The sequence below is a fragment of the Mus caroli genome, chromosome 6 (assembly GCF_900094665.2).
Source record: "Mus caroli chromosome 6, CAROLI_EIJ_v1.1, whole genome shotgun sequence".
Taxonomy (NCBI): domain Eukaryota; kingdom Metazoa; phylum Chordata; class Mammalia; order Rodentia; family Muridae; genus Mus; species Mus caroli.
In genome coordinates, this window is record NC_034575.1 from 123,797,305 (window position 1) to 123,825,188 (window position 27,884).

Genomic DNA, 27,884 nt, shown 5'->3' on the forward strand with positions numbered 1-27,884 from the left:
TGCCCAGTCTGGCTATAAATTTCTGGGCTCAAGCAACCATATCTCAGCCTCCCAAGTAGCTGGGATTGCAGGTGGGCCGTCACCTGCTTTTTTTTTTTTTTTTTTTTTTTTTTTTTTTTTTTTTTTTTGAGGGAAGGGGTGAGACAGAGTCTCTCTGCACAGCTCTAGCTGTCCTAGAATTCAAAATGTAAGCTAGGCTGCCCTCAAGCTTACTGAAATCTACCTGCCTCAGCTTTCCAAGAGCCTGGACTGCAGATGGGCCATCGCCTACTTTGAAACTCTTCATATCCCTGTCCTTACCAGAAAGTCCTATGTCTCAGGAGTCCGAGAAAGATCTGGGACCTTAGGCACACCCTCTGGTACTCCAGAGTCCTAGTCTGTGATGTGACAGTAAGACCACCTCCCTCTGGGGTTTCTGGAAAGATTAGTGACCGAATAGTGGGGAGAAGTGTTTAGACACTGTGATAAGAACCTAGAAGACACAAAACAAATGATAGTTCTTTCAAAAGAATTATAATACATAACAAAACCACCAAAAAATTGTCTAATCCTCTGCCACTGGAGGAGATTAAAGACTCAAACAGCTGTCTCACTTGTCTGACACTTATCCAGCCCCAAATGCCTTCGGGGACTCAAACCGTGATGTGTGTGCCAAACCCTGAACTTCAGCCCCAGGGCAAGGGAGGACAGTAAGCAGGGCCAGTCTGGCAGGCGGGCAGCGGGTCAGTGTGGAGTCCAGGATCCCAGTGAGCTGTGCACAGAAGGGTGAGGACAGGCCACAACAGACCAGCAAGAAGCCGCCCACTAGGCCAGGGCTCTAGAGTACCAGGAGCCAGCAGGGATCCAAGAGGTTCAAGGTGCACTGGCTCCTCCCAGGAGGATCAAGCATGTGACTAGAATGACAAGACTCTCCTGCTGACACCCCCCACCCCAAGCAAAGCTGCCATTGTTCACAGGGACAGCAGAGGTGAGTCACTGTGACATTGTCCACCACTCTATCAGCAGGAAACAGCTGGACTGACCAACACACCAAATGCAGGAAACCTCAGTCTCCCCGCCCCCCTCCCTGGCCCTTCCCTGTTTAGACACCCAGCATCCTGCCTGCCCGGCCCCTAGAGAGCCCTGGCCAGCCTCAGGCATCCATCCCGAGCAGACATCTCCGCTTCCTGCCTCCGTGTTTAAGAGACAAAACTCCAGCTGCATTTTGGAGACTCTCCGAAGAACAGAGAGCTGGTGAGCCCTGGATGACACCAGCTGACAAACAGGGTGAAGGGACATGAAAACAGGCAACAGGCAGAACGATGACACGGCACTAAGGCAGAAAAGACATTTTCCCTAGACTCAGTCTGAGCAGGTGGGCACCAGCCCAAAGCCACAGCACGTTCAGACAGAACAAGGACCATTCCGTCCCTGAAGGGGGAGGCAGGGCTTCTTCCCAACTTCCTTATCTACAGACTTGACACAGACTGGTACAGATAAAGCCCTTTCCATGCTGGGATTCATGACCGGCTCAGAAAACCAGCAGGTGGTTCGTGGCCTCAAGTCAGACAGCCCCACCTGTGTCCTATCTCTAAGGCTTCTTAGCTGTGTCCCCTGGAGCGCGCTTTACTTGACGTCCTTTGATGGAGGTCTACAGTAAGTGTCTGTGGTGGGGGGGGGGGTAGAATGTAAATTAGGGAGGCCAGTGTAGGCACATCCCTGCACTGTCAAGACCAAATGATCCAGCACTTCAGTGGCAGAGGCAGGTGGAACTCCTTGAATTCAAGGCCAGTGTAGTGAGTTCCATGCCAGACAGGGCTATGTATACTGAGATCTTGTTTCCAAAATAAATGATAGATAGATAGATAGATAGATAGATAGATAGATAGATCGATCAAGTCTGTCAGGGTGGCCATAACTTTCAACTTACCCAGCCCCAATTCTCATGTTTATAACTCTCTCCTGTATTGAGGCATGAGCTCTAACCCTGAACAATATCATCAGAGCCTGAATATATCCATGTCTATATGGGACTCATCATATTTTAAACCAGCTAGGGCTGGGCATGGGGGCACACAGCTGTAACTTAGCACCTGGGAGACAGGAAGCAGTAAGATCAGGAGTTCAAGGTCACTGTCTCTGACGACAGCGCGGATGGATTCCCGGCCAGCCTGGTTTTCATGAGACTCTCTCTCAAAAGAAAACAAAGTCTCCCTCTCCTCATCATCTGAGGATTACAGTAAAAAAGCAAACAACAACAACAACATAAAAGCAGCCAAGTGTGTGTGTGGGGGGGGGGGGGGAAGTGATGAGATCAAGGCTGCCTGGGGTTTCATGAAGCTGCTCTAAGAAGGTACTTGGTAAGCGACAATTAACTTAGCAGAGCAGAAAGGGACTTTAGGAAGACCCACCCAAACTTTTCATTCCCCCTAGAGGAAATTATCACTTGACAAGCCCCTGGGACTGAGCCACAACCTAGAAGGAAGCAGGTGACAAGTGCTGAGCTGTCCCCAGCCCCACGTAGGTTCCCTGAATCCAATCTCTCTTGCACATGGACTTGTAGTATTATCACCCAATGCTGGCCAGCTGTGCCTCATCACGAAGCCCCTTCCCTGGGTGCACGTCTTTATCCCAGGTGTAGAAGCACATGGCCTCTCAGCAGGCAGGTGCTGAATCAAGGTATTATGATCTGTTGAGGTATGGTGCCTTTCTTTGCCCCAGCCTCATAGCTTATACTGAGTGTGGCTCATGGTCTGCACTCTATACCCAGTCTAGCCTCCTGTTCTATCCCAGCTTGAAGTAGGTGGGAAGAAAAGGCTGGGTGCAGGAAAATACGGGAACAGAAATACAAGGAAGGGCTGGAAAGAATGAGGCATACATGGGACACAGTTCAGGCTGAACAGGTGACCGGAGAACACAGGATCTGGGCAGATGGGCTCAGAAGGAAAGATGGGGCTGGAGCAGGTCAATGTTCCACAGCAGGAGAGGACTAGAGCTGCTGGCCTACTGCTTCCTGCCACTCAAGTGTCCTGATGAGCCAGCAAGGAGCAGGTCCTGCAGGTTTAACCAGCTTGGTTCCAAAGCTCTGAACTTCTGGGCAAAGGAGAAGCCCCACCCCCAGGACCCTGTTTGAACTTGTTCTTTCCAAAAAAAAAAAAGTGCCGCCCTTGAGGGCTCTAGGAATTTGGAATTCTTCCTGCTTTCTAAAGCATGCTGTAAAGGTTTCCAGTTTGCACCAGCTGAAAAGCAAAGCTCTGTTAAAGACAGAGCAACTTGGCGGAGCTACCTGCGCTCTCTCCTGAGGCAGGCAATTCAAGTGGAAGAACTTCCAAGGCTGAAAGGACCTTAGTGATCAGGCACAAAACCCTGGGATTACAGCAAGGCCCAGGCCCAGATAGAGCTGCAATGGGCCTGAGGTCACACAGCCAGTCAAGGTAGACTGGCACCAGGGCAGGGACCCATGCCCACCAGGCCTAAGCCTTTTCCGGGCAGAGCACTTCAGAAAGATTCTTTCACACGGGAATATTTCCCAGAACACGACATGCTGTCTCCTGCAGCTCATCTCTTCGGGGGCTCTTAGAAAAATCTGTATTTTGAACAAAAGCTCAAGGTCACCCACGCCTTTTGATGCAGGTTTATTTCTTTCAAACTTAATGGCTGTAGAGAGGAGGAAGATGTAAGAAGGGAACGGAAGCTCCAGCAGCGAGGGGGAAGCAGGTACGTCCTCTGCTGGAAGGACCACAGGTTAAATACACTGCCCCGCCCCTCCAGGCATGGGCAGGGTGGGAGGGAAGGAGGGGGAGCTGGACTTCCACAGGTACACATGTAATCATGTGATTACCAGGCCTCCCCAAATCAAAGGACAGCTGGATGTCCTCAGGCTTCCCCTGGCTTAGAGCCAGGTTCTTATGTGGGGTTGGGGAGGGGGTCCCTCCAGGCTTCAGTTTGCCTTCTTAACTGTGTAGGGAGTTAAAAAGCCCCATCCAAGCCTTGAGTTTCCCCCTAAAACTCATGCTAGGCACCCAACCAGCACATGTAAGGTACAGCAAAAATGGCTAGTTATTCATGTCGCTTTGTGTCTGTCCTGATACTTAATCCACACCATGTCACTTTCTAAACACCCTGAGGACAAAGGACCCAGCAGCTTGTCCACCATGGTGGGGTGGGGGTCAGAGAATGCACTTGGGGAGTTTTCACTTGTGGGACTTTATGAACACATTCCCCTTGCTTGTGGGTGAGCTAACCTAAGGGGCTGTGTCTGCCCACAGTACCCTGGGGTTAAACCCTGTGTCTATGCCATTCTGAAAGCTCTGGGTTCCTGTAGAAGGTTGCCAGACCCTCACCCTCAGCTTCCCCCGGCTGTCAATCAGTGTTCAGCTTGTCTTCCCAGCCCACAAGTCAAGAGCTCAGTCAATGTCACCTGGGTGAGCTTCACGGGTCACAGGTGAAGAGACTGTCTGGTGGCCTAAGGCTGGTTCTCATGGTGTCTGGGTGGTGATTTGCTGAGCAGAGTGGGTAAGAGAACATGCTACGGAGCCCAAAGGCTGCCAAGGCAAAAGGTAGAGTGGCTTTCCCATATTTGGCAGCAAATACAGAAGAGGTATTCTCGTTGGGGGAGGGGAGGGGCAGCAAATAATGTAAGAGTCATAGCCTCCTCCTCTCCAGCTCCTCTCATTGCCACTGCCACCACAGACAGGTGTGCACTGCTTGCCCTGTGCCAGGCAGGGCTGCGGATGCTCTGCCCACTCACTCACTATCTGAAAGCCGGGTGAACCAGGTCCTTTAGTGTTCCCACTTTCTGTTAAGGAAAAGCCTCATCTAATTTGCTCAAGGTCACAGGAGGACTGGCAGAGTCAGGGTATGAACAGGGCCTGTGAGATTTTCATGTAAATAATGAGATATTAGCAGGCTTAGAAGACACCAGGCCTGGACCCCTTCCCTCACAAGCCATCTGGAGCTGCAGTTTTGGGCTTGGGGAGGGAGGTGTTTTCTTTTGGTTTTTTATTACTGGTCAAAAGAATGAGATGTGAGTCAGATCTCTGGCCCTGGGTGGAGATGTGACATCCTGAGCTTCCCAGAATGTCATTAACAGATAACTATCTAGCCCTGGCTCTAGAAGCCCTAACTAAACCTTACAAGATTACTGTCTAGCAGGAGCCTTTACATACCTTCTGTTACAGCCCATCTGGACAGGTCTGTCAATCACCTGAACCAGCGCACAGCCCTTCGGGAAAAGCAGCTTGCTCTAGAGCAGCGGTTCTCAACCTTCTGAATGCTGCAACCCTTTAATACAGTTCCTCATGTTGTGGTGACCCCCAACTATGAAATCATTCCAAATTCTACTTTATATCTGTAACTTTGCTACTGTTATAAATTATAATGTAAATATCTGACATGCAGGATATCTGATATGCAACCCCTGTGATAGGGTCACTCAACCCACCAAAGGGGTCATGACCCACAGGTTGAGAACCAGTGTTCCAGAGCGTGACCAAAAGATATGAGGTAGGCCTCAACGTAGAGCAACACAGAGATCCCTTGCCATTTGTCCGCATCACCAAGAATGTGCTGGGCTCTGACGTGGCCCCTTTGGCCATTGCTCACCTTTGAATGTGTTCTCCTCTCCCCTCCCCTCCTCTCTCCTTTCCTCTGCAATAAACTCTACTCCATGTGACTCATATGAATCCTTCCCAGATCATCAGAACTGGGAGCGAGTGGGGGCCACAGTAACAGTGCTGACCTAGCCTGCAGTGCCTTTCCACGGAGCCTGTCCCCTCCAGACCACCTGATCTACCAAGCCACAAGCCCGTAGGCAAACTCTGAGCTCACAGTACCTAAGAGCACAACTCGGCTCTGCTGAGGGAGGCCCACCCAGCAAATGTTCTGGGTCTCATCTGCCTTCAGCCTCCAGGCAGGGATGACACAAAAGGGAGGCAGGGAGGCCCAAATCCCACAGGATGTTCTGTTCCCACTCTGTCAGAGTCCCAAAACAGATGGACAGGGGACTCTCTGAATGACTAACACACCGCAGAAGGCTGGAGGGATGAAAATCAGCTGGAACATAGTTAGAAAGGAGCCTGAGGGAGAGGGAAGTGCCCCAAACCCAGCTCCTTCCCATGGAGAGCTCTGGGCGGCATGCCTGGTGTGGGCCTCTCAGTTCCTCATGGTTACAAAACTACCGGGTTTTTGTTTCCTTTTTTTAAAGATTTATTTCATATACATGACTGTCCTGCCTGTATCTATGTCTGTGTAGCACCTCCACGCCTTAGTGCTCACAGAGACCAAAGGCTGCAGTCCCAAGGCTGGGTTTACAGATAGTTGTAAGCTACCATGTGGGTGCTGCAGACCTAAACCTGGGTCCTCTACAAGAGCATCCTGTGCTTGTAACCACACAGCCATCTCCCCAGCCCCCAAACTATAAGGTTTTTCTTCCAAGGATAGCAGCAGAGAGACTGCTGGATCCACATGGATTGGAGCCACCAAAAGTGGGGAGCCACCCTCAAAGATGAGAACCAGACATTAATGACCAAGTGCAACTTCTCTTGTCATTTTTGCTGATGTGCCTTTATCAATCAATAGGCTTCTTGTCCCAACCTCCCTCTACCAGCTCAAAGGCTCAGCCCTGTCAGGATGGGGTGGCACCGAGGAACACTCTCAACCCTTCCAGCAGGGCACACTGCCCATGTGACGCCCATCAGGAGGTCCAGAGCTTCTGGCCTGAGGTAGCTGAGAGAGGGACTCTGGCAGGCCCCACCTATACTGGATTCTTGCTATCACACAGTGACGTTATCTTCGCTTTTGAGCACTGTCTTCCACAAAACCCTCCTCCTGAAAAGGTGAAGATTCCTCGTCCCAAAAGTTTACAACTCATTCTGCTGTGCCAACAGCAGTAGTAGTGATATGGCCCCACCCCTCCAATCCACCTCGACATGGAGGCCAGAAGGCTACAAAACCCATTACACTCTGGAGTGTGTCCAAAGGGAACAGGCACAGAGATGAAGTTAGCCAAGAGGCAGCTGAAGGCACTGGCCAGCAGGTCATGGGGAGTGGTTGTCAAATATTCCCAGAGTTGTTGCACAGACCACAGAGCCAGCTTGCTCTCCCAGGTCCTGGCAGCAGAGCATGGCCAAAGAAACAATGTTCCAAAAAGAAGCTGAAATCCAGAGCTGCCTGGCAGCTAAAAGGAGTCTCAGCTATGGAAATGCCCAGTAGGGGCCAGGCCCTGATTGGACTTCAGTGTGAAGGACACTGCAAGATGAGGATTCTCTTGGCACCTCTCTCTCTCTCTCTCTCTCTCTCTCTCTCTCTCACACACACACACACACACACACACACACACACTTTTTTATTTATTTTAATTTATCTATTTATCTATTTATTTATTTTTTATTTGTTTTTCAAGACAGGGTATAAGTAGCCCTAGCTGTCCTGGAATTTGCTCTGTAGACCTCAAACTCACAGAGTTCCACCTGCCTCTGCTTCCTGAGTGCTGGGATTGAGCCACCATATTAAAATTTTATTTTCCTTTGTTGTCTCTGAGGCTTACTGCCTAAGTCTGCTTCTAGCCTCCACACAATTCATCTGGATCTAGAATGTTTTCAGCCCCAGAGACTCACTGCTAAACGAGCTTATTCTTTCTAGTTCTTACTGATCTCTGGCTAGCTGGTTCAAATCAGCTGTCCTGGCTCAAAACTCCTCTCCATACTGATTGATTGATTCAGTCTGGCTTCTCTCGCCTTCTCCTAAATTGCTTTGCTTGGCCTCATACTAACTTTGGCAATATGTTCTAATTCTCTGGCTCCTCATTCTCTGGCTTGTTCTGTTTTCACCTGTGTTTGGCTTGTCCCTCCCCCCTCCCCCCTCCCCCTCCCTCTGCAATCTGTCTCTTTACAACTGCCCTGGAAAAACTGCCTCCTCTTTCTCTCTGCCTGCCCCTCAAGTAGCTTCCCTTTATTCTCTCTTCTAATGAGAGTTGGACAGATCCTATTCAGTCAAATCTTTCTCTGCTTTGTCACTTTGTCTGCCATTCAATTACAGTGGCATCACTTTGAAACACGGTACTACAAACTAACTCCTTATTTGGGATTAAAGGTGTGTGCTAAGAGCGTGTCTGTATTCTAGCCAGAAGGATAAAAGGTGTGTTCTAAGGGCTGAGCCACACCACAAGTAGAAACAGGTTTTGTTTTTTGTTTTGTTTTTTTTTTTTCAGTAAATATCACAATCTCACGTATCAAAAGATGGCCTAATAGGCCATCACTTGAAAGAGAGGCCCATTGGACTTGCAAACTTTATATGCCCCAGTACAGGGGAACGCCAGGCCCAAAAGGGGGAGCGGGTGGGTAGGGGAGTGGGGGGGGTATGGGGGACTTTTGGGATAGCATTGGAAATGTAAATGAGGAAAATACCTAATTTAAAAAAATGGAAAAAAAATCACAATCTCAGTGTTCACAGTGTGACCAAATATTCTGCAACACACCACCACCTGTCTTCCTAGAGCCTCTTCACACACACACACACACACACATTCACAGATACAAAAAATAAATACGTTCTTAAAAAGAAAGTTCAAGGTAGGCTAAAGAGATGGCTCAAAAGTTAAGAGCACTTATTCCTCTTGCCAAGAACAGGATTCAGTTTCCTGCACCCACACGGCAGCTCACAACCGTCTGTAACTCCAGTTCCAGTGGATCCAACGCCCTCTTCTGAACTTAGAAGGAAATAAAAGCACATTATAGTGCACATACATACATGCATGCAAACACACATACACACAAACCCATCAAGAACATAAAATAAAAATAAATCTAAATATATATATATATATATATATATGTGTGTGTGTGTTCTTTAAGGTTTAAGTTCAAGAACATTCTCACCTACAAAAGAAGCTCAAACACCAGCTGGATTATGTAAGAAGACTCCCTTAACAAAGGCTAACGTGAAGTGGTAGCCTGTTACTTTGTAGCTACTTGGGAAACTGAGACCGGAGCCTTGCTGAAGACTGGGAGTTAAAGATCAGCCCAGGTAACCATGCAAGGCCCTATCTCAAAACCTCAACAAAACAAAAGCTCGTGAATGAACCCTCCAGACAACTCTGCCTGTCTGAGGGATGAGCAGACAACACACACACAATGTGCCTTTCTCAATGCTGGAACTTCCTTCAGCGGTTTGGAGTTGAGATGGGGTTCAATCCCCCCATAGCTCACAAAGAAAGTAAGTGAAATTCTGTCACATGCTAGGGCATGGGTCCTGCCAAGTTCAAGGCCAGTCACAAAATATCACATACTACATGACTCCATCTAGAAGAGATGTCTAGAGAAAGCAGATGGAGAGAGACACAAGGTGCACCCGTGCCGTCCAGGGCTGGGGTTGGGAGAGAAGATGAGAAAGGACGGGAGAGGCTGCTAATGGGATTTCTTTCTGGGCAACAAGCATGTTCTAGAAGTGAGAGCGGTAATGGTCACACAACAGAAATGCTAAAACTAAAAAAAAAAAAAAAAAAAAAAAAAAAAATCCTTAAGATGGGTTAAGTTTTTAGGAAAGTGAGTTACATACGAATAAAGCAAACCAGCTGGCCCTCTTTCTTAGTTTCCATACTTTACAGGGAATCTGATAAAGGACAGAGATTATGGAGTTCATGACGGGAAAGCAACAACTCACTGCCTCTTGCCAGAGTCCAACATGTCAGTCAGTCATTCAACAAGTATGTATTGAAAACATAAGCGCTGCATTGCCCTGCCTTGGGGTCAGGGGTCTGTGGGCCCAGGCTAACCCACTGCCAATTTTGGTACAGCCTGAAGGCTAGGAATGGTTTCTATATTTTATAAGATTGAAAAAAAATCAAAAGCAGAATAGTGTTTCATGACATGTGGAAATTATATGAAATTTATATGTCAGAATCCATAAATAAATATAATGGGAATAGGGCCACGCTCACTCACTAGTGTATTGTCTGTGGGCACTTGTGAGACACGGGCAAATCTGAGGAACTGCAACAGGGACCATACAGTCTGCAGAGCCTAAGATATTTACAAGCAGGTCCTTACAGCAAACGTGCCCGCTGCTGTGCTAGACTGGATGGGAGGGAGGGGATGGGTGGAGATGAGAGGACAGCCCAGGCCTCTCCCCTCAGACCCTTGAAGACCAGGAAGGTCTGAGAATCACACCAGTGAGTATAAAGCCACCGGTTGAGATGCACATTGCCATGCAGGAAGACATCTACAGTCCAGGAGTACACAGAACACAGGGACCCACCCTGCACCTAGGCCAGCAACAAAGACTTCCCCCAGAGGGCTTGACAGTGAATATGGAGGAGCGGGCAGGAGTCACATGGGCAAAAGTCTTGAGGAGAGGGAGTTCTGGCTCATAAAGGCTACTAGAAGCATCCAAGAACAGAGTGGGGGCAGGGCTCGAATGGCAGCTGCAGTCCTCCCCTGCCTCCCCTCCCTGGGGAATGTGGTAGAGGTCTGAGAATTGGTGGTGTCAGGATCTTGTGCCAGACAAGAAAGGCGAGGAATGGAGCAGCTGACATTAAGTATTGATCACTCAACAAAGGACTAGTTAGTTGCTCACTTTCCAGTGTCATCCAGGACACAGTAGAAAAAGATGCCCTTTGGTCTTCAAGGAGAAATGGCAAGTGAATCTCAAGGGCTCACAGTACCTCATGATCCTTCCCCTAAAACAATGCCTGCGACCACTCCAGGGCTTTGGTTTGGATCTACAATGTCCCCCAAAGGCCTATGTGTTAGGGGGAGGCTTGGACCCCAGACAAAGTACAGGCAAATAAGCTGTGCCAGGGGAGAGCCAGCGGAAGGCAGCAGGACACGGGGATGTTCCGTTGCAGGGCGTGTGCTGGGGCATCCTTTCCTCTCTCTGGATCTCTGCCTCTCTTTGCTTTCTCAGAGCTTTGCATGCCAGAGACCCAAAAGAAACAGAGCTGGCTGATCATGGACCAAAACCTCCTAAACCACGGAGCCACCAAAGAGCATTTCCCCTCATCAATGCATTCACCTCGGGTGTCTTTACACAGCAAAGGAAAAAAAGCTGACGAATCTGCCAGACAGCCAGACCTGCTTCCTCCTTCCCTGAGATTTCCACCGCTCCCACCACACACACACACACATGGCACAGGGCCATGCCACTGCCTGCCCTGTGCCCTTAGCCCACCTCACCCCCACCACTGCACTGACAGAAGCACATCTGATGTTTCTTGACTGTGGTTGGGGGAGGGGGAAAACTGAGACCCAGTTGCCTTGTTAATGCTTCACTACTCAAATGCCAGCATGCTTCAAGGATCACTAGGCCTCTGAGGAAAAGAGACAGAAAACACTCTAACACACACACAGACACACATATAAACTCTCTCTCTGTCTCTCTCACACACACACACACACACACACACACACACACACACACACACACNAACACACACACACACACACACACACAAGAAATAGCAAAAATAGTCTCTCCCAAAAGTTAAACTATCTCTAATGTCCTCAGAGAAATAAGTAATAAATTGTGTATCTATGATGCCAAAGCAGGGTGCTATAAAAGGAAGAGCTTGAAACCATAACATCTCTTGGAACTTAAAAATATGCTAATTCAGATGGGAGTAGCAGCTGGAAATGCACCATAGCATTAGAGAACTCTTCTACCTTAGAGAAGGTCCTGGGTCTAATCCCCAGCAATCTTCCCACATGTTGCCCAAAGAGCAGGAAGATAAGGCTGAAAAAAGATTGCTATGAAGCCCAGTGGGTAAAGCACTTGCCATACAAGTGTGGGGACCTGAGCTCATCCCCCAAACCCACACAAATGAGACACTTAATGCAGGACTGTAGTACCAGAACTCCTACAGCAAGACCAGGGGCAGAGATGAAAGCACCACATGAAGTGTGACAGCTGGCCCAGCACAAGCAGGGAGCCCGTTACAACCAGGGTAACAGGGAGGACGGAACTCTGCACACATGTGTATCTGCATGCTTCTGTGTTCACATTCTCTCGCTCTGTGTGTGTGTGTGCACACGTGTGCACACATCTCTCTACCCTCCCCCCCCCACACACACACAGAAAAGGAGAGGACTAAAACCAATTTTTTAAAATGAAAGAATCTGGGGGATTTACTGTCCAAATTTTAAAAGAGAGAGAAAGAGAATGGGGATGGGGGAATCATCAATGAAATAATGCAAGAAAACTTCCCCCAATAACTGAATAGCATCAGTTTCACAACTGAAAGAATCCAGAATGCCTAATGCACATAAGGCATTTCACAAAACATCAGATTCCAAAGAGAAAAGGCATGCAAAGAACGGAAAGCTCGATGGTACTGAACGTTCTGACGGAACCCTAGGATTTAAAGGAAGATTAAGCACTGCATTGCCTACACACACACACACACACACACACACACACACAGGAGTCCCAGCATACACTAAGCCAATACCAATACATTATGCATGCAGAATAGCTAGTTCAGATCCATACATCCCACTCTGTTAGCAAGAGCACCTACTACATGACATATTATTACATCACCCTGTCACATTTGTCCCAGTGGTGGAAATGACAGATCACTTACTCTCCGCTCACCCGACTCTACAGCAAAGACAGGATCTTAATTCTCCTTCCTGTCCACAGCCCACAGTACACAGTGTGAGCACAGGAGCTGAGGGCTACGTGTGAAAGGAGGATGCAGGAGGGTTTGAAGAGAAGAGACATAGAAACTGAGTCCGCAGGGACACGTAAGGGAGATACACAGGATGCCAGAGCAGCAGGGATGGGTGCAGAGGTTTGGGGTCTCAACACATATCCATCAATATGCTGGCCACAGACAAGAGGTCTAGCTGACATCAGAAACGGAAGGCAAGAATGAACAAAGTCATGCTCAAGGAGTATTATTACACCAATATGCTATGTGGGGGTTACTCTGTGTGTGTGAGTGTGTGTGTGTGTGTGTGTGTGTGTGTGTGTGTGTGTAGGCCTGGTGTCTTCCTCAGTCACTTCCCATTTTGTGTTTTGAGATAGGGTCTCTCTTTGAATCTTCAGGCTTCAGGCTCATGTGGCCTGCTGATGGGCTTACAGATGTGCACAGCTGGCTTTTATACAGGTGCCACTTTAGCAACTGGGCTATCTTCTCACCTCCCTACTTGGGGGTCACTTTAGTTGTCATTTCTGGAACAACATGGTAAAGAAAGAAAAACATAGCCAGGTCAAGCGTGGTGATTCCAGATCGTGGAAAGCTGAGGCAGGAAGATGACCCCAGAGCCAGTCTGGGCTTCTGTGTGAAACCCTATCTCAAAGAACCAAAACCAGAAGATACAGCATATAAGCAAGATGCATGGGGACACTGAAGCAAAAGGCTGGCTCTGGGTGCGATGGACAGTTCTCGGACCTTGGGACATAGGCCACCATGAAGCTACTGCCCTAAACAGAAAGGATAAACCAGACCTTGAGGGAGACACAGGCACGGTGGGGACAGACACCTACTGTGGGCTGGAGCAGACTATCCATACTTGGTCCCTCTCTCCCACCTGCATGGAAAGGCTGGAGCTTGAAAACTTGGGAAGATGCCAGAGCAGACTAAGAAGGATGACAAGTTAGGCTGAGCTATGACATGAGCATCAGGCCACCTCTCCCCTGGTAGCCCTGCCTCACTACCCTTGGGTTTTGCTTGCTGGATTTCTCAACCACAAGATGAGACCTAGTCCAGGATGAGTAACAGCCTGGCCCCGTACCACGCTCGATCAAATTTATGGAAGCATCTTGGGAGACAGCACCTTCCTCCCTCTCCACAGCCACTGTGTGCAGAGACAGTCTAATTGATTTCTGCAGCTGTGTGATGATTCTGTGCTTTGAAGCTGTTGGCAGTGGTGCAGGTTAGGTTATTGGGCTTTTTGTTTTTATATTTGTGTGTGTGTGTGTGTGTGTGTGTGTGTGTGTGTGTGTGTGCACCCGTGTGTAAGGCAGAAGATGAAGACTGTGGGAGTTGTTTCCTTTCTCCCATCATGCAGGTCCCAGGGATTGAACTCCATTCCTCAGGCTTGGCAGCAAGAGCTTTTACCTGCAGAGTCATCTTAGCAGTCTAATTCCCAGGAGAGAAGTAAAGTCAAGGACACTGTCACTTGGCTCTGTGGCTGGGAACCCGAGGGCTCTGAGCAGCTGGGAAGAGTCTTTCCCTCAGTGATAACCATCACCTTCACCTTTCAAAGCAACAGCAAGCCCCCAGGCTCAGGGGCTAAGAGCTGGTTCTGCTGATTGCAGATACTCTAAGTCAGGACACTCTTGCTGCTCCATCTGCAGATGCCAGGCCCTGCCTCCTGTGGCAGGGAGCCACAGCAGCATGCTCCCAGCAGCGCCAGTTCCCTGCCTTTGCTCCTGGTAAGGACATACCTGGTATGTGACACTGCAATCAACACAGCCGAGAGTACTGTAGCACCCACTATGTGGTCAATCTCCCGAGGTTCTTTCTTCTTTACATAAAATGGGTAAACGAGTCACAGAGTGACGTCCAGAATAGCAGAGACTGTACCCCTATCAGAAACGCTCATGTCTAGAATTGCAAATATGCACCCAAACACCTCTCTTTGGGCCTGGAGCAGTATGCACACAGCTCGTGCGCTCTCTCTCTCTCTCTCTCTCTCTCTCTCTCTCTCTCTCTCTCTCTCACACACACACACACACACACACACAAGCACCACACCGTAAAAGCAAGTGTATGTGCTGTGTAGGGATAGTGGTGAGGGCACGTGTGAGTGTGCATGTAAACTTGCATACATGTGTGAGACACAAGTCTAGTCCCAAATCCTGGGGACAGCTGGTGTGACATGAGGATAGGAACAGAACTTCCTTGAATTCAGACACCCATGTGTTCCATCAATATAAGAGTAACAAACCCCACATCTAGAAATCCGGTTGTGTGCGCATGTGCTGCCCCTCCCCCAACTCACCCCTGCTACCAGCTCTTTCCTCAGTGCCCCACTCAGGCAGAGTCCCCTCAGTGCTGGGCTACAGTTCTTTCTCTGGCTCCTCCCTCAGCCTCACTCTCTGACCTCCATTTTCCCAGCCTGGATTACTTTTCTTTAAAACAAGAAGAAAAACCCTCCTTGCTTCCTTAGGGAGTGATAAATTCAAGGATTACAGAGTGACCGTCTGTGATCCGAAGATCTCAAAAAAAGAAAAAAGAAGAAAAAAAAAAGGAGGATAAAACGCTTTAGGGGCCAACTTCCTTGGTAACACTGGGAGGTTCCTTCCCTGGGGAGGGCAAGTGCAGTGATCTGCACTCTCGTGCCTGGGGCAAGGAGCTCAAGCCCAGCCCAAGTCAGTAGCAGAAAGCTCAGGTCTCCAAACGCCAGGGTGAGTCTGCCTAGTCAAACACAGAGCCTCAGGGTCCTGGGGCGGGATGGCGGGAGGACTGCTGTCTGCAGATGGGGCACAAGCTCCCCTTCCCAAGCAGCCTCCTCCATCTGGAACCCATTTGCCTTTCCTTCCACCAAACCAGAGTGAGAAGAGGGGCTGTTGTTGTTCTTTGCCCTCCTGCCCCTAGCTAGAGTAGTAGCCTAGGGGCAGGCACAGAGTCAGCTTAACCCTGCCTTAGACCCAGAGCACACACTCAGACTGACCGGCACCTTTGGGTCCTTAGACACCTCAGCCTCCTCCTCAGCAAGATGGAGACCAAGTTGTGAGGATTAAGTGGGCAGGGCGGGCACAGTGGGTGCCTGAGAAAGAACTGGTATCACTGGCATCACAGCTGTGAACTTAAGGCAGCTGCCACCCCTAAGTCCAGACTCCCCCAGTGGCACCTCCTCTCCCTCCTTTTGGCTGGGTGTGACAGCATATCCCTTAAATCCCAGCACTCAGGGAGACAAAGGCAAGCAAGAGGGCTAGCCATAGCTACATTGTGAGACCCTGTCTCAAACGGCAAGGACAAGCTGTAGCTTTTAGAATGGCATTCAAGGCTCTATGATCCCAGCCTGGTGACCATCCCTGGGCTCAGGGTGGATGGGCCTTTAAGAGTCTCGTGGGCTGGTACCCCGGGGCCTTTATATCTCCTGGCCTCCTCTGCTCTTAGGTATACCCTGCTTCCCTATTATACACAGGGTTCCAATCTACCTCCCCCACCAACATGTAAGCTCTTGCGGACAGGACTCTGCTGCACTCCTGTAGCCCCAGAGCCTGTTCTGTGACTGGTCCAGAGGAGGTCCTTGGTCCTTGGGATGAATGAGAGCTGGGTCATCCGAGGGTGAGCCAGCAGAGGTGAGGGTGGAAAGAGTACATCCTGTGCTGTTCCCACAGACTGCAGTCATGATGTTCCCCAGCCTCCTAAGCCTCCAACAGTCTTCCTTCCAGCCACACCTCAAGGTCACCAAGATGTGACAAGGACAAGATAGATGGGGTAGAGGAATACAATTTGGGGCTTGGCGTTGTGATGAACCCTACAGAAATGAAAGACTGAAATGACTTCTCACCATTGTCTCCAGCCCCAGTCCCCTAAGCTGAGAGGCCTGAGCACTAAGAGAAAAACCACTGAGAGACCCAGAGGCGCACGGTCCTGCCTCCAGGAATCCAGTATATTACATCCATTCACTCCTGAATTCACAAGACCTCGGGCCTCCTGCCTGCACATACCAAGTGTCAAAAAGGAAGTTTAGTGAACATATTCCACACCGATAACCGTGCAGAGAAGACAGACAGCTAAACAAGATAAAAAAGTCCAGTAAAATATTAGTATGCAGTCAATAGCATGGATACAGCTGACAAAAAGTATAAGCAAGCATCCTCCCTCCCTCTATATCTAAGGTTCCATACCTGAGGGCTCACCAAAAGTATTTAGGGGGTAAAACTGTTTCTGTATCCAACATGTTCGGACCTCCTTCCTGTCATTATTCCTTCTACATTGCAGCAGAAGGATATTTATATTGTGTTGAGTATCATGACACACAATCCACACCCAAGTGCCACAGCTTTCTCCTCCTAGAGGAGAAGGACTTTAGTCTGCAAAGGGTTCAGGGATTTGCGGGGGAAGAAAGAGGTTGAATCATAAATAACCTTGAGACCAATCCAAACGGATAGGGAAAGTGCATAGATTGTATGCACACAGGAGTTGGGGAATCGCTGGACTTTAGTGTCCCCAGAGAAGCCTGTAAACTGCCCCCCCCCCGTGGACCCAGAGAGGCAACTGTACTTTCAATGCTCTCACAGCAAGGGCAAGCATACTCTGGACCAGACACAATGCAACTGCTGAAGTCGGCCACAGAGGGTGAAAGAACAAGTGCAGGAAAACTCTTTTCAGAAAATGCATTCTAAGAAGGCGGCTATGGGAGCCTGGCCTAGGGGCTGAGGCAGAAGGACCACTGCAGGTTCTAAGGCAGCCTGGGCTACCCAGTAAGACACTGACTCAGAATAAAAAAGGGAAAGAAAGAAGGTAGGTAAGGAACTGGGGATGTGACTCTATGGTGAAGCGCTTGCTTTGCCGGCATGAGACCCTGGGTCCCACTCCCAGGACCACAGAAAAATGAAGTGGAGGAAGAAAAGCAGAGGAGGAAGGGGAGGAGGAAGAAGAGGAAGGGGAGGAGGAAGAAGAGGAAGGGGAGGAGGAAGAAGTTCCCACAGCTACCAAAGCCCTAGAGGTTATGACAGAATGCACACTCAATATGGCTGCAATGATGTCATCTCTATCCCTGTCTTGACATCCTTTGATAGAACAAGTAGGAAGCAGAGTGCCTGGGTTCTAAGGCCAGCCCATCCCAGCAGCAGCACGTGGCCTCAGGCACACCCCTTTGCTGCTGAACTTGCCTTCATCAAGTGTAAAGCCAACAGATGGGGTGGAGCACCATAGTTCCCACCTGATGCTGGGACCATTGTCCCTGGACTCCATTCACACAGTCACAGTACCTGCCGAGTGACCGCTTCCATCAGAGGCCTCTGTAAACACTGGGCATACAGCTGAGGACAAAGAACAACACCCCTCCTGCCCAGTGCTCCCTCCCAAGGGTGCACTGATGTTTACAGCCTACAGGCAGTCTAGCCCCAACCCTCTAGGACATCCAGTCCTCAAATACCACACCTTCTCCTTCATAAAGGAGCAGTGGTCTGTAGAGGGGTTGGCAGTTAGCTTAGGAAGGTAGAAGTCTCCCATAGTCTTCACAATAACACGGCCTTCTCTGGGAAGTTACTGCCAGAAGTCCTTTGAAGGAGCCTTCCCCCTTTCCTCCCCATTTTGCAGAGAAAGAAACTAGGACTTGACTCGTGGTAAACTTCTCTGGTAGTCATGGCTAAGGGGAGCAGACAGGCAGGAGGAGGCTGGCAAGAGTCTAGGGCCCATGGTGTTTGCAGGCACTCAGCTCCCTGATTGACTGCTTTCTACAAAGCCCCTGCTCCACAGCCCACCCCGCTGACTCACCAGTGCCCCTTCAACTAGGAGAGAAACCGAAGGACAAGAAGCAGGCAGGCACCATGTTTTTTTCCTAGCAAACAGGTGAGGCTGAGAAGGTACCCAAAGGTTCCATGAGCAAGAAGGTCAAGCGAGGGCTTGAGAGTAGCTAAGACTGCCCCCACCCAAAAGGTTCTTTGGCTGATTCCTTCCAAACTGGCCTTTCTTCCACCCCTCTCCAGCCAGGAGCCACAGAGCCACCATCCTCCCTGGGGCGGAATATGGCTTGATCTCCCTGCAAATGGGAAAGGGGAGGAGCTTGAAGGTCCACCTCTCAGACACCTGCTAGACAACCACACACTGAGCCCACAGTGCACAGCGCCCTAAACCTGTGAGTGACAACGCCAATGGCAGCTTCCAGTCCTTGAGGCCCCCAAGGAAGACCCAAGAGACCCAAAGGGGCAGATCAAGGGCAGCGGTATCTACCGTGAGTGATGCTCCTTAGACCAGATGCACTGGAGCCTGGTGGGCAGACTGAAAGATTCACAGAGCTACCAGGCTTCCACTTGGTGAGGAAGGCAGGCGGTGGGAAAGCCATGAGCCAGTCAGTCATCTCTATCTCCAGGACGGACATTGTATGTCCAAATAAGGAGACGATGTGAGGAGCTGCTGACAAGAGGGCAGTCGGGATGCTAAAGACAAGAGCAGATGGCAGCTGGGGGCGGGGGGCGGGGGTAGCTGCCAGGCTGCAGGCCCCTGAGAAGAAACCTACTGAGGTAAGGAAATAGTGCTCACAATTGACACGCAGGGGCAAGGAGCACACTTTAGGTGTGTGTGTGTGTGTGTGTGTGTACAGAACTGGGGACAGAAGACTGAAAGGCAGACAGGAATCACAGGGCCCTAATTAGGTTGTAAGATTTAGAGTTGAGTACACAGTATTTAAGAGATTACGTCATACACTGTTGCATCCCAAACACAACGTCCCTCACCACCAGACATGGGATTTTCCTTAGATCCCAAGAGCACACCACCTCCTGAAGTGCCTCGTCCTCTGTTGGATGGCTTAAAGTGTGGGAGAGCCTGTCCTGGTCACAGACTCAATTCCGGTACCCCGGAATCCCTGACCTGTATCTGCAGGCTGGGCTCTCCTTCACACACGATGAAAGCTGTCATTTGTATGCCCTCTGCCATCATACCTCATAAAAGTAATTTCCAGATAAAATGGACACTCCTAGGAGTCTCGTCCAATTCCCACGCCACGTCATCTCCACTCTCCTAGTCACTCTCCCCTAGATGAATGCAGATTTGACTGTGTCCCAAGCAGACTCAAGAAACCCAATGCTGAGCTGAGAATGGTGGTATACACCTATAATCCCAGCGTTTGGGGGGCTCAGACAGGAGGATTGAGAGTTCAAGGCCAACCTCTGAACCCCCACTATATAGTAAGTTCCAGAGCACCCTTGGATACAGGAAAAAAAACTGCTTCACAGTAAATCAGGACTGCAGCCAGGCTAGCAGTGTTCTTAACATGCTGGGGTTGTGGCTCACTAGCATAGCACTTGGCTAGTACACATGAGGCCCTGGGCTCCAACCCAACAAAAACAAAGCAATCAACAGTACCCAAAATCTCCTTAGTTACCAAATGCCTTGGGTAGCTTAAGTTTTCTCCCATTTATTCTCAGTTATTTATTCAGCAAACATTAGGTACTCACTATATGCTAAGCATTGAGAGTGCCTTACTGTCTTTGTAGTTAAGGGGCAGCCACCTTGGAGAGAGAAATGCAGAACTGCCACAGATAACACTGTATGTGGTGGTAGGGGGGAGGGAGACATGCTGGGGTTTTGTGAGACATCTTACTGAAGACACCCACCCTGGTGGGGAAGGGTAGGTCCAGGGACAACTGAGGTCCAAGAGGAGCCTTAAAACTATGCAGGGCTCCAGTCACGATGGAGTACAACTCAGAAACTAAACAGACGCTTGAAACTGCCTTAGCTGCTGGACTAGGGGCAGCAGGGACTGAGATTCCTGAGAAGGGAAACGCAGGAGGAGGTGGGTCCTATGACCACAAATCCACAGCTTTGGCAGCTCCTCTAAGACGGATGCTCTAAGAGGACTCCAAGTGGAGTCTGCTGGTCTCACCAAGCTGAGGAGACAAAAACTAGAGACCATGCAGCAAGGACTTTTAGGGCAACATACTGGAGAAAGGGGGACGGAGGGGAGAGAATGCAGAGTGTGCAGGGGGACCCCCCCCCCGGGAGTGTCCAGCTGATCCCTACACTCACCAGGGTGAAATTCTAAGTACTGGGAAAAGCACCGGAAAGCAATACCCAAACCATCTGTGGAGTGCACACATCCAGAGAGAGACCTCACCCCCAGGGCATTCAGTAGAGTCCTCAGAAGGGTGTTGCCTAAGTAGTGAGGTCTAGTTCACCCTAGACTACAAGTCTGCTTTAGATCTACCCTTAAAGAAGCTTAAAAGCAAACCTGAAATGTATGAAACTGATCCCAAGTCATTTAAATGCATACCGGAATGAAGCCCAATACTATTTAAAGAAATGTAACAAAACCCAGCGTCTGTCAATACTAAACTCACACCACCGGGCACCCAATCAGACCTCAGCAAGCACTAAAGCAGTAGAAAGATCAATGGGTGCAACCCCAAGCCAACCGAGAGATAGTGAGCCTCGAAGACAAGGAGAGACGAACGTGGTTTACAGCCATGTTTACAGCCAAAGAGGGAAACAGGACAAAAGAGACAGGAAAGATATGAAAGTCTCGTGGGAACACCTAGAGGTGGAAACTACAGTGTCTGAGGTGGGACATATGTCGGAGGCCATTCATTCACATCAGAAACCACGGAAGAAAAGAGCCACGTGCTTGAAGACCTAAGAACAGAACCTGTCCAAAGAGGAGCACAGAAAGACAGACGGAGGAAAGTCCACACAACATACACAAACCACACAGGGAGTACCGCAGCCTGGCAGCTACGGCACTGGCAGCCTGGCAGCTACGGCACTGGAGTTCTAGAAGCAAAGCGAAAGAAGTGGAAAGAAGTTGCTAAAATTAATTGATATCTTGAAAGAACAATGCTTACAGGCAGAAGAGTCCGGAGAACAGGAGAGGATTTTGAGACACTGATGCGACCTTTGAACCCTCAGGTTACAGAATCACCATGGGGTCAGGCTAGCGGAGATGAACCCGTGGTGTGGCACAGAAGTGGCACAACCATCCTACCATGTAAAGTCTTTCCTCTCACCACCCCTGGAACAAGGTAACTTCAGCCAGAAATCACTGCAGGCATTGCAGCCCCTTACTTTATAAATAAAAGAACTCTAAGGCTAGCCAGGCACGCTGGTGCATGCCAGGAGTCCTAGTTTTGGAAACTGGGTCTGGAAGATCGAAAGTTGGAAGCCAGCATGGGCTACAAAGTGAGAACTACTGAAAAATAAAAGCAAAAATAAGGACTGGGGAGTAAGGCTTCAGAGTAGAATGCTTGCTTAGCACAAGCGCATGCTCGAGCACACACACACAAGCGCGTGCGTGCATACACAAACACACAAATGCACACACAAATGCACACACACACACAGCCCTAAGGCTCAGAGAAGCCAGCAAAGACCCTGTGCTGCTCTGCTCTTGCACCCTGCACTGCTCTAGTTAACATCGTTTGTCCACAACATACTTGTCTACTGTGGCTCCCGACAGACAGGTAAGCATGTGTAAAGGTTCATGTCGGGCATCCAGCCCTGGAGGGCTGCGGCAGAGGGATCATGAACCAGGAGCCAACCTGGGCTATGTGGTGAGGTCTCGCCTCAACTATAAAAGGAGGAGCAGGAGGAGGAAGGGGACCAAGAGACCACAGAGAGCGTGCTCCCAGCACCACAGAAAGGGTGCTCCATACTCACCCATAGGTCCTAGGGAAGGCAGGAAGATGTGAAAGTTCCCTGAAGATCTGACATCAGAGCTATTGCCTGACATTCCTCAGTGTGAAAAGGACCGGGAAATAGTGAGACTCAGAGATAGTGTCTGAGCCACTGGCACCGCCAAGGGCTGTGACCCAGAGAGGGATGGGAGTAGGGGGAACGACATTCCTCTCCAGAGTCCCGCTCCTTATCAGATTGGCCTTGAGCCGTGGACTGTACTCACCATCCCCTTGACCAGGCAGGCTGAGGGAGGAAGCGGAAGCAGAGGCCTCTGGAACTTTCCTTCTCCCCATCCCACCCTCCCTCGGGCCCCACTTCCATTGTGGCTCTGGGTAGGGCAGTGGCACCTCTTCCCAGAGGTTTAAGCGAATTCTTGGCTATTCCTGGAGCCTCGATTTTTATCAGTCTTCCATTCTGGTTAACTCTGAGAGGCCAGAGGCCAAGCATGCCAGAGAGAGCTCAGCCCGACCCACCAACCCCAAAATAACCCCACACATGTCTGTCTCAAGTCCTTATGGTCTTGGTCATTTGGGAACATGTTTTCCTGCCAAGTAGCCTATAGGCCAGAGAGGTCACCTCATTGCAAGCCTTACTCACCCAAGCTGGGGAAAGGGGTGGGGAACAGTGCTGGGGAAGAAAAGGAAAGGAACAGTCTAGGATATGGAAGGGACATGAGAGACCAAACCACGTGCAGGTAAGATCAAGAAAGTCCGAGTCCAGGCTCCTCTGCCCAACTGCCCAGGATCAAGAGAGTCAGCCTCAGTTTCCCCAAATGTAAGACCTCCAAGCACCTCCCTTTTCCCTCAGCATCCTCGCCAGAGCCTTTGGGAAAGACAGTGCAACTCTCTGCTTCAGAGCTTCAGAGCTTCAGAGCTAAGGTACCTTCAGAACAAGGGCCTGACCTGAGGCAGGTTCCTGTCTCCTTCCCTAGAAAAGCTTAAACCACGGTAGACAGTTAAACCCAGCCAGCAGGCACTAAGTCCTGGACCAACAGATAGCATCAGGGGCACGTTTCTTTTTAGATTCCACGCACAAAACTGTAAGACGTGGTCATTGCGGTAGCATGATGCCTAACACTCAGGAAACCACGGCAGGAAGATCATGATTCCACATGAGCCTTGGACTGTAAGGAGAGTGTGACTCAATTTAGAAATAATAAAATAAAATAACCAAGCCTGGGATATACAGATCAGAGGTGGAGTGTGTGCTAAGTATGTGTAGAGCCAGGTTCTGTCCCCAGCATCAAAAGAAGGAAAATATGTGAGTGTCCATCAGGTGCCAAGCAACACACAAGCAGGATGGAGAATCCCAGTCTCTGCTCCTTGGAAAGGACAGGGCTATGTGCAATGGGAGAGATCTGGGGCAGAGCAGACATGTCTCCTGAATGCTCATTTATCTGTAGAGGCTAAAGGTTAAAGTCCGCAGAGTCACAAGAGCCTGGGTCACAAGAGCCTGGGAGAATGTGGGCATGGCAAGGGAGAGCAGAAGATGGCTTAGGAGACACAGGGTGCAGCTGGGATGTTGTAGAACACAAAAGGGTACCTGTGTCAGAAACAAGATACCCTCAGAGACCCACACACATAGACACAGAGAGACAGAGACAGAGAGACATACACANACACACACACAGAGACACAGACACACACACACACACAGCAGTAATAGCCATATTTAGTGTTTAGTATTGAAAGCAAATGTTTCAAGATAACTGAGAGGATGTTTACTTGTTGTTTGAGACAGACTCACTCACTATACAGCATGGCTGTCCTGGAACTCTCTAGACCAGGATGGCCTCGAACTCACAGAGATCCACTGGCCTCTGCCTCTCAAGTGCTCAGATTAAAGACAAGTACCACCATATCTCACAACTGAGAAGATGTTGAGTATCTTCCACATGAGGAAGTGATAAATGTTTTCCACACGAGGTATTATCCTGATCTGATCACTACAAACTATACATATATTTGGGGATATCATACTATATCCCATAAATTAATCTATTAAAAGTAAAATACAGGGGGTAGGAGCGTGGCTCATTTATAGAGTACATGCTTAGCATGCATAAAGCCATAGGCTTGATCCCTAATATTAAAACAGCTATTATTGCTCTGCGTGTGTCTCTGTGTGTGTCTGTGTGTCTGTGTATGTGTGTATCTGTGTGTGTGAGTCTGTGTGTCTATGTGTGTTTGTGCGTCTATGTGCATGTGTGCATATCTATGTATATGTGTATTTGTGTACATGTGTATATCTGTGTGTGTATGTCTATGTGTGTGACTCTGTGTGTGTATGAGTCTGTGGTGTGTGTGTGCATCTGTGTATATGTGTGTGTGCCCCACCAGCATAGAAGGCCAGTAGAAGCTGTGTTAGCCCTGAGGCTGATGTTAACTCTATTTGACCAGAGGCTACAGAGTAGGCCTATCCCACTGGGTTTAGAATGTGGTAGCAGCATGGCTTCAGTTCCTGGCATGAATTAAGATGGTTTAAAGACGCTTGCTTTAAAAGCTCCACTACCACAAAACAGCACCTTCTGAGGGGGTTCTTTAAAACTGCACAGCAGCCTCAGGAAGGCCAGGGAGCATTTCCTAGTTGGTCTTCTGCATCTACAAGAGGAACAGATTAAGGAATTATTCCCTTGGAGGCAAGACAGGGAAGGATTCAGACATGTGTGTCTGGCTTGGCCCTCCCTGAAGATCTCATCCCCAGATGCCTGGTCAAGCTGCTGGCACACTGGCACAGGCTGCCTGCCTCACTGGGAGCTTCCACAGGACAGATATGATATCAAGTGGCAGGACCTCGGCAACTTGCCAGGCTAGGGACAAATAGGTCCACAAGCCCCTCACACCACGGCTGGCCCAGTTTTCATTCCAAATTTGTAACTATGTTCTTCCTATCTTCATCAACAAACATTTAATGAGGCCTCCTAAGGGTGTGGCTTTTCTGAGAGGGAGCCAACCCGCCAATAGCCGGCCAGGAGTGCAGTCAGACAGCCTGGAGGAGGCACGTTCACCTTGTATAGTTGACTCCCTCCCCACTTCTCTGAAAGTAAACCAAGGCTTTCATGGTAAGCTAAACAACTCTGCCATCCAGTCTTCTTCCTTCTTCCAGCCATGGGCCAGAGTCAAACTCAGCACACTAGTCTAGGGAGCACGTGGACCTAAAGGAGGCAAAGGTCCTTTAGCCCAGAGTCACTGTCTCCCTTCCCTGACTAGAGTTCCTGCTCCTCCCCCCAACACACACACAGAGGCAGGCCCACCCACCTCTTCTGATGGGCATAGCACCACCAGGGCCAGCTGCAGTGTAGGTCCAGGAAATCAAATGTGTGCCAGTCCCTCAGGGCTGAAGCCAATTCTGTGACTACCTTTCTTGATATGTGTGCCCTGCAAGTAATGCTCCCTAAAGCCAGGAAGCCTATTGGCTGGGGAGAAGACCATAGAGAAGGCCCCACCCACAGCCCTGGCATACGCACAGGGTCCTTCTGCATGTGGACATGTGCGCTCCTTAGACAGAAAGGCCACCCCACCTGACCTGTCCCAAACTGCAGTGCTCGAGTCAAGAGAAAGTACATGGCACCCACCAGCTCATCCAGCACTGGGCATGGTGGCAGGGAGGCCTGCCTCTCCATTTCTTAACTCCCTCTCAGCCACGCCTGTATTCCAGAGGTGTTACCTGGGACTGTCTCCTTTAAAATGGTCCCCACGGCCCAAGGCATAGCCCAGTGAGCATCCTCAGGCAAGAATAATCCCTTTCTGCTAGGATGCGAACAACCATGACACAGGTTGGATAACCAGCAAGTGGGGATGAGGGTGTGACATTGGGTACCAATGTTCTATGCCCACTTGGTGTAACTATGAAAACCCCAGCTCTGCCAAAGGTGGGGCTTCTTATCTGAGCTCCACACAGAGGGTGCTAGCTGCATCTGCACCAATTCCTACCCTACTTGGCTGGCTGTCATCACAGCCCACTCCTGGGTACCACATAGTGTTATAGGACCATCCTGGCAGGAAACCAGAGATCTAAATAAAACAAAGAGTTGGTAGCCACAAGCAGAAAAAGCTGAAATGCACCTAGCCCTAGCCTAACTACAGCTCTCTTTTTGCTCAGAGCACCTAGTCCAAGAGTTTTTGGAAGAATTGGAGTGTTTAGCAATTATCCGCTGCTTCCTTGATACTGTGGTCCCCGAACACACTGAAGCTTGATCACTCCTCGCAGCCATGTAATGGGAGGTGGGGAAGGAGAGCAATGAGGTTACATCCAGGAAGTTGGGTATCAGAGAGAGCCTCCTGGATCTTCTTGGATGGGAAGCTGACTGCCCATTTGCTTCAAACTACCAAACCCAACCCAGCAGGCTGAGGACCTCCACCCAGCTTTTCCAGATGTCTGGCCAAAGTATGGCTAAGGTTTTATGGCCTTGCCCAGAATGCCAGATTGCTCAAAGGACTGCAGAGTCAGTTTTACACATGCCCATCCGCACTTAGCACTGGTACCTATGGAACAGTCAGTCACCATCGGTGCCACCACAGAAGCGTGATACTGTGTCCCTAACTCACCCAGGTGCACAAGGCCGCATTCCCTTCCCAATTACAGTCTTCACCAAGTCCCCTTGCTGAGACATATCAGGCTGCCAAGAGTTTGTGCCTGGGGTGCAGAACGCGTTCACCGTGAACCTCTTGGCTGCAAAACATTTCTTTTCCAAAAGATGCTGCCAGGGAGCTGAGAGAAAAGAAAGCCGAATGAGGAAGGTCTACTCTGCCTTTGTTCTTTTTTGAAGAATGCACACAGGCCAGAAGGATGGCAGGCAAGAGAGCAGGGCTATGCTCTGGGAGTATGCCCCACTTGGGGCCAGCTGTGCCCGGGGAGAGGTGAGTTTGATAAACGGCCAGAGTCAGGCAGTTTCCCCACCACAGCTCCAAGAGAGCAACCTCATAACTGGGAGAGGGATTCATTAGCATCCTGCTGGTGACCTGTCCCTGCTTCCTCCAGCCTCCAGGCCACAGATGACATTTCACAGGGAGAGAAGAGCTACCGAGGCAGGGAAGGAGAAAACTAAAAAACGAACACCTTGTGGGAAGTCAAAATGTCAAGTCCACTGTGAGTTGCCTAAGAAATTTGGGAAAGTGAAATCTGTGAGTCAGAAGGGCCGGGTCCTCTTCTTCCACAGCTGGGGTTCGAGGAGATGAGGAGAAAGCCCAGAGTCTATGACAGATTTGTTGAACAAAGGGACGGATGAAATCCCAGCAGACCTGGACCTAGCGTGTCCATCTGGCTTTGTTAAAGGCCTGTCACCCAGACTGACAGTTTTCAAAGAGACAATAAAAAAAAAAAAAAAAAAAAAAAAAACACAGTGGGTATCTAGAAGCCAAGCTCTTGACTACTTTCAAAGGGCAAACAGGATGAAGGGGGGGGGCAATCCTGGAGCCTGGGGATAACAGATACTATCTATTACAAAACCCAGGACTCTGTTAGACACACCCCCACAGCACACACAGCACACCAAATCTACCCAAGGCAGTGCCCGAAGGCAGCACGGAATCCTCTTAGGGTAACCGTAGTTGACTCGCGGAGGATGAGCAGCAAGCTCCGGGGAGAGAAGGGGACTGTTCCATTGCTCAGCAGA

At 49.7% G+C, this 27,884-nt stretch overlaps 1 protein-coding gene across 3 annotated transcripts in view; it reads right to left on the reverse strand.

The window, feature by feature from the left end:
* Positions 1 to 27,884, reverse strand: part of Tspan9 (tetraspanin 9) — a 180,347-nt gene that overhangs the window by 139,472 nt on the left and 12,991 nt on the right. Inside the window, exon 1 of one of the 3 annotated variants that reach the window (XM_021165589.2) lies at positions 21,442 to 21,498. The exons of 1 other annotated variant lie outside the window; for it this stretch is intronic. The gene's annotated coding sequence lies outside the window, so the exon portion shown is untranslated. Of the gene's footprint in view, positions 1 to 300; positions 456 to 21,441; positions 21,499 to 27,884 lie in introns of those variants that run through there. One more of the 3 variants, XM_029478922.1, reaches the window with a different exon arrangement.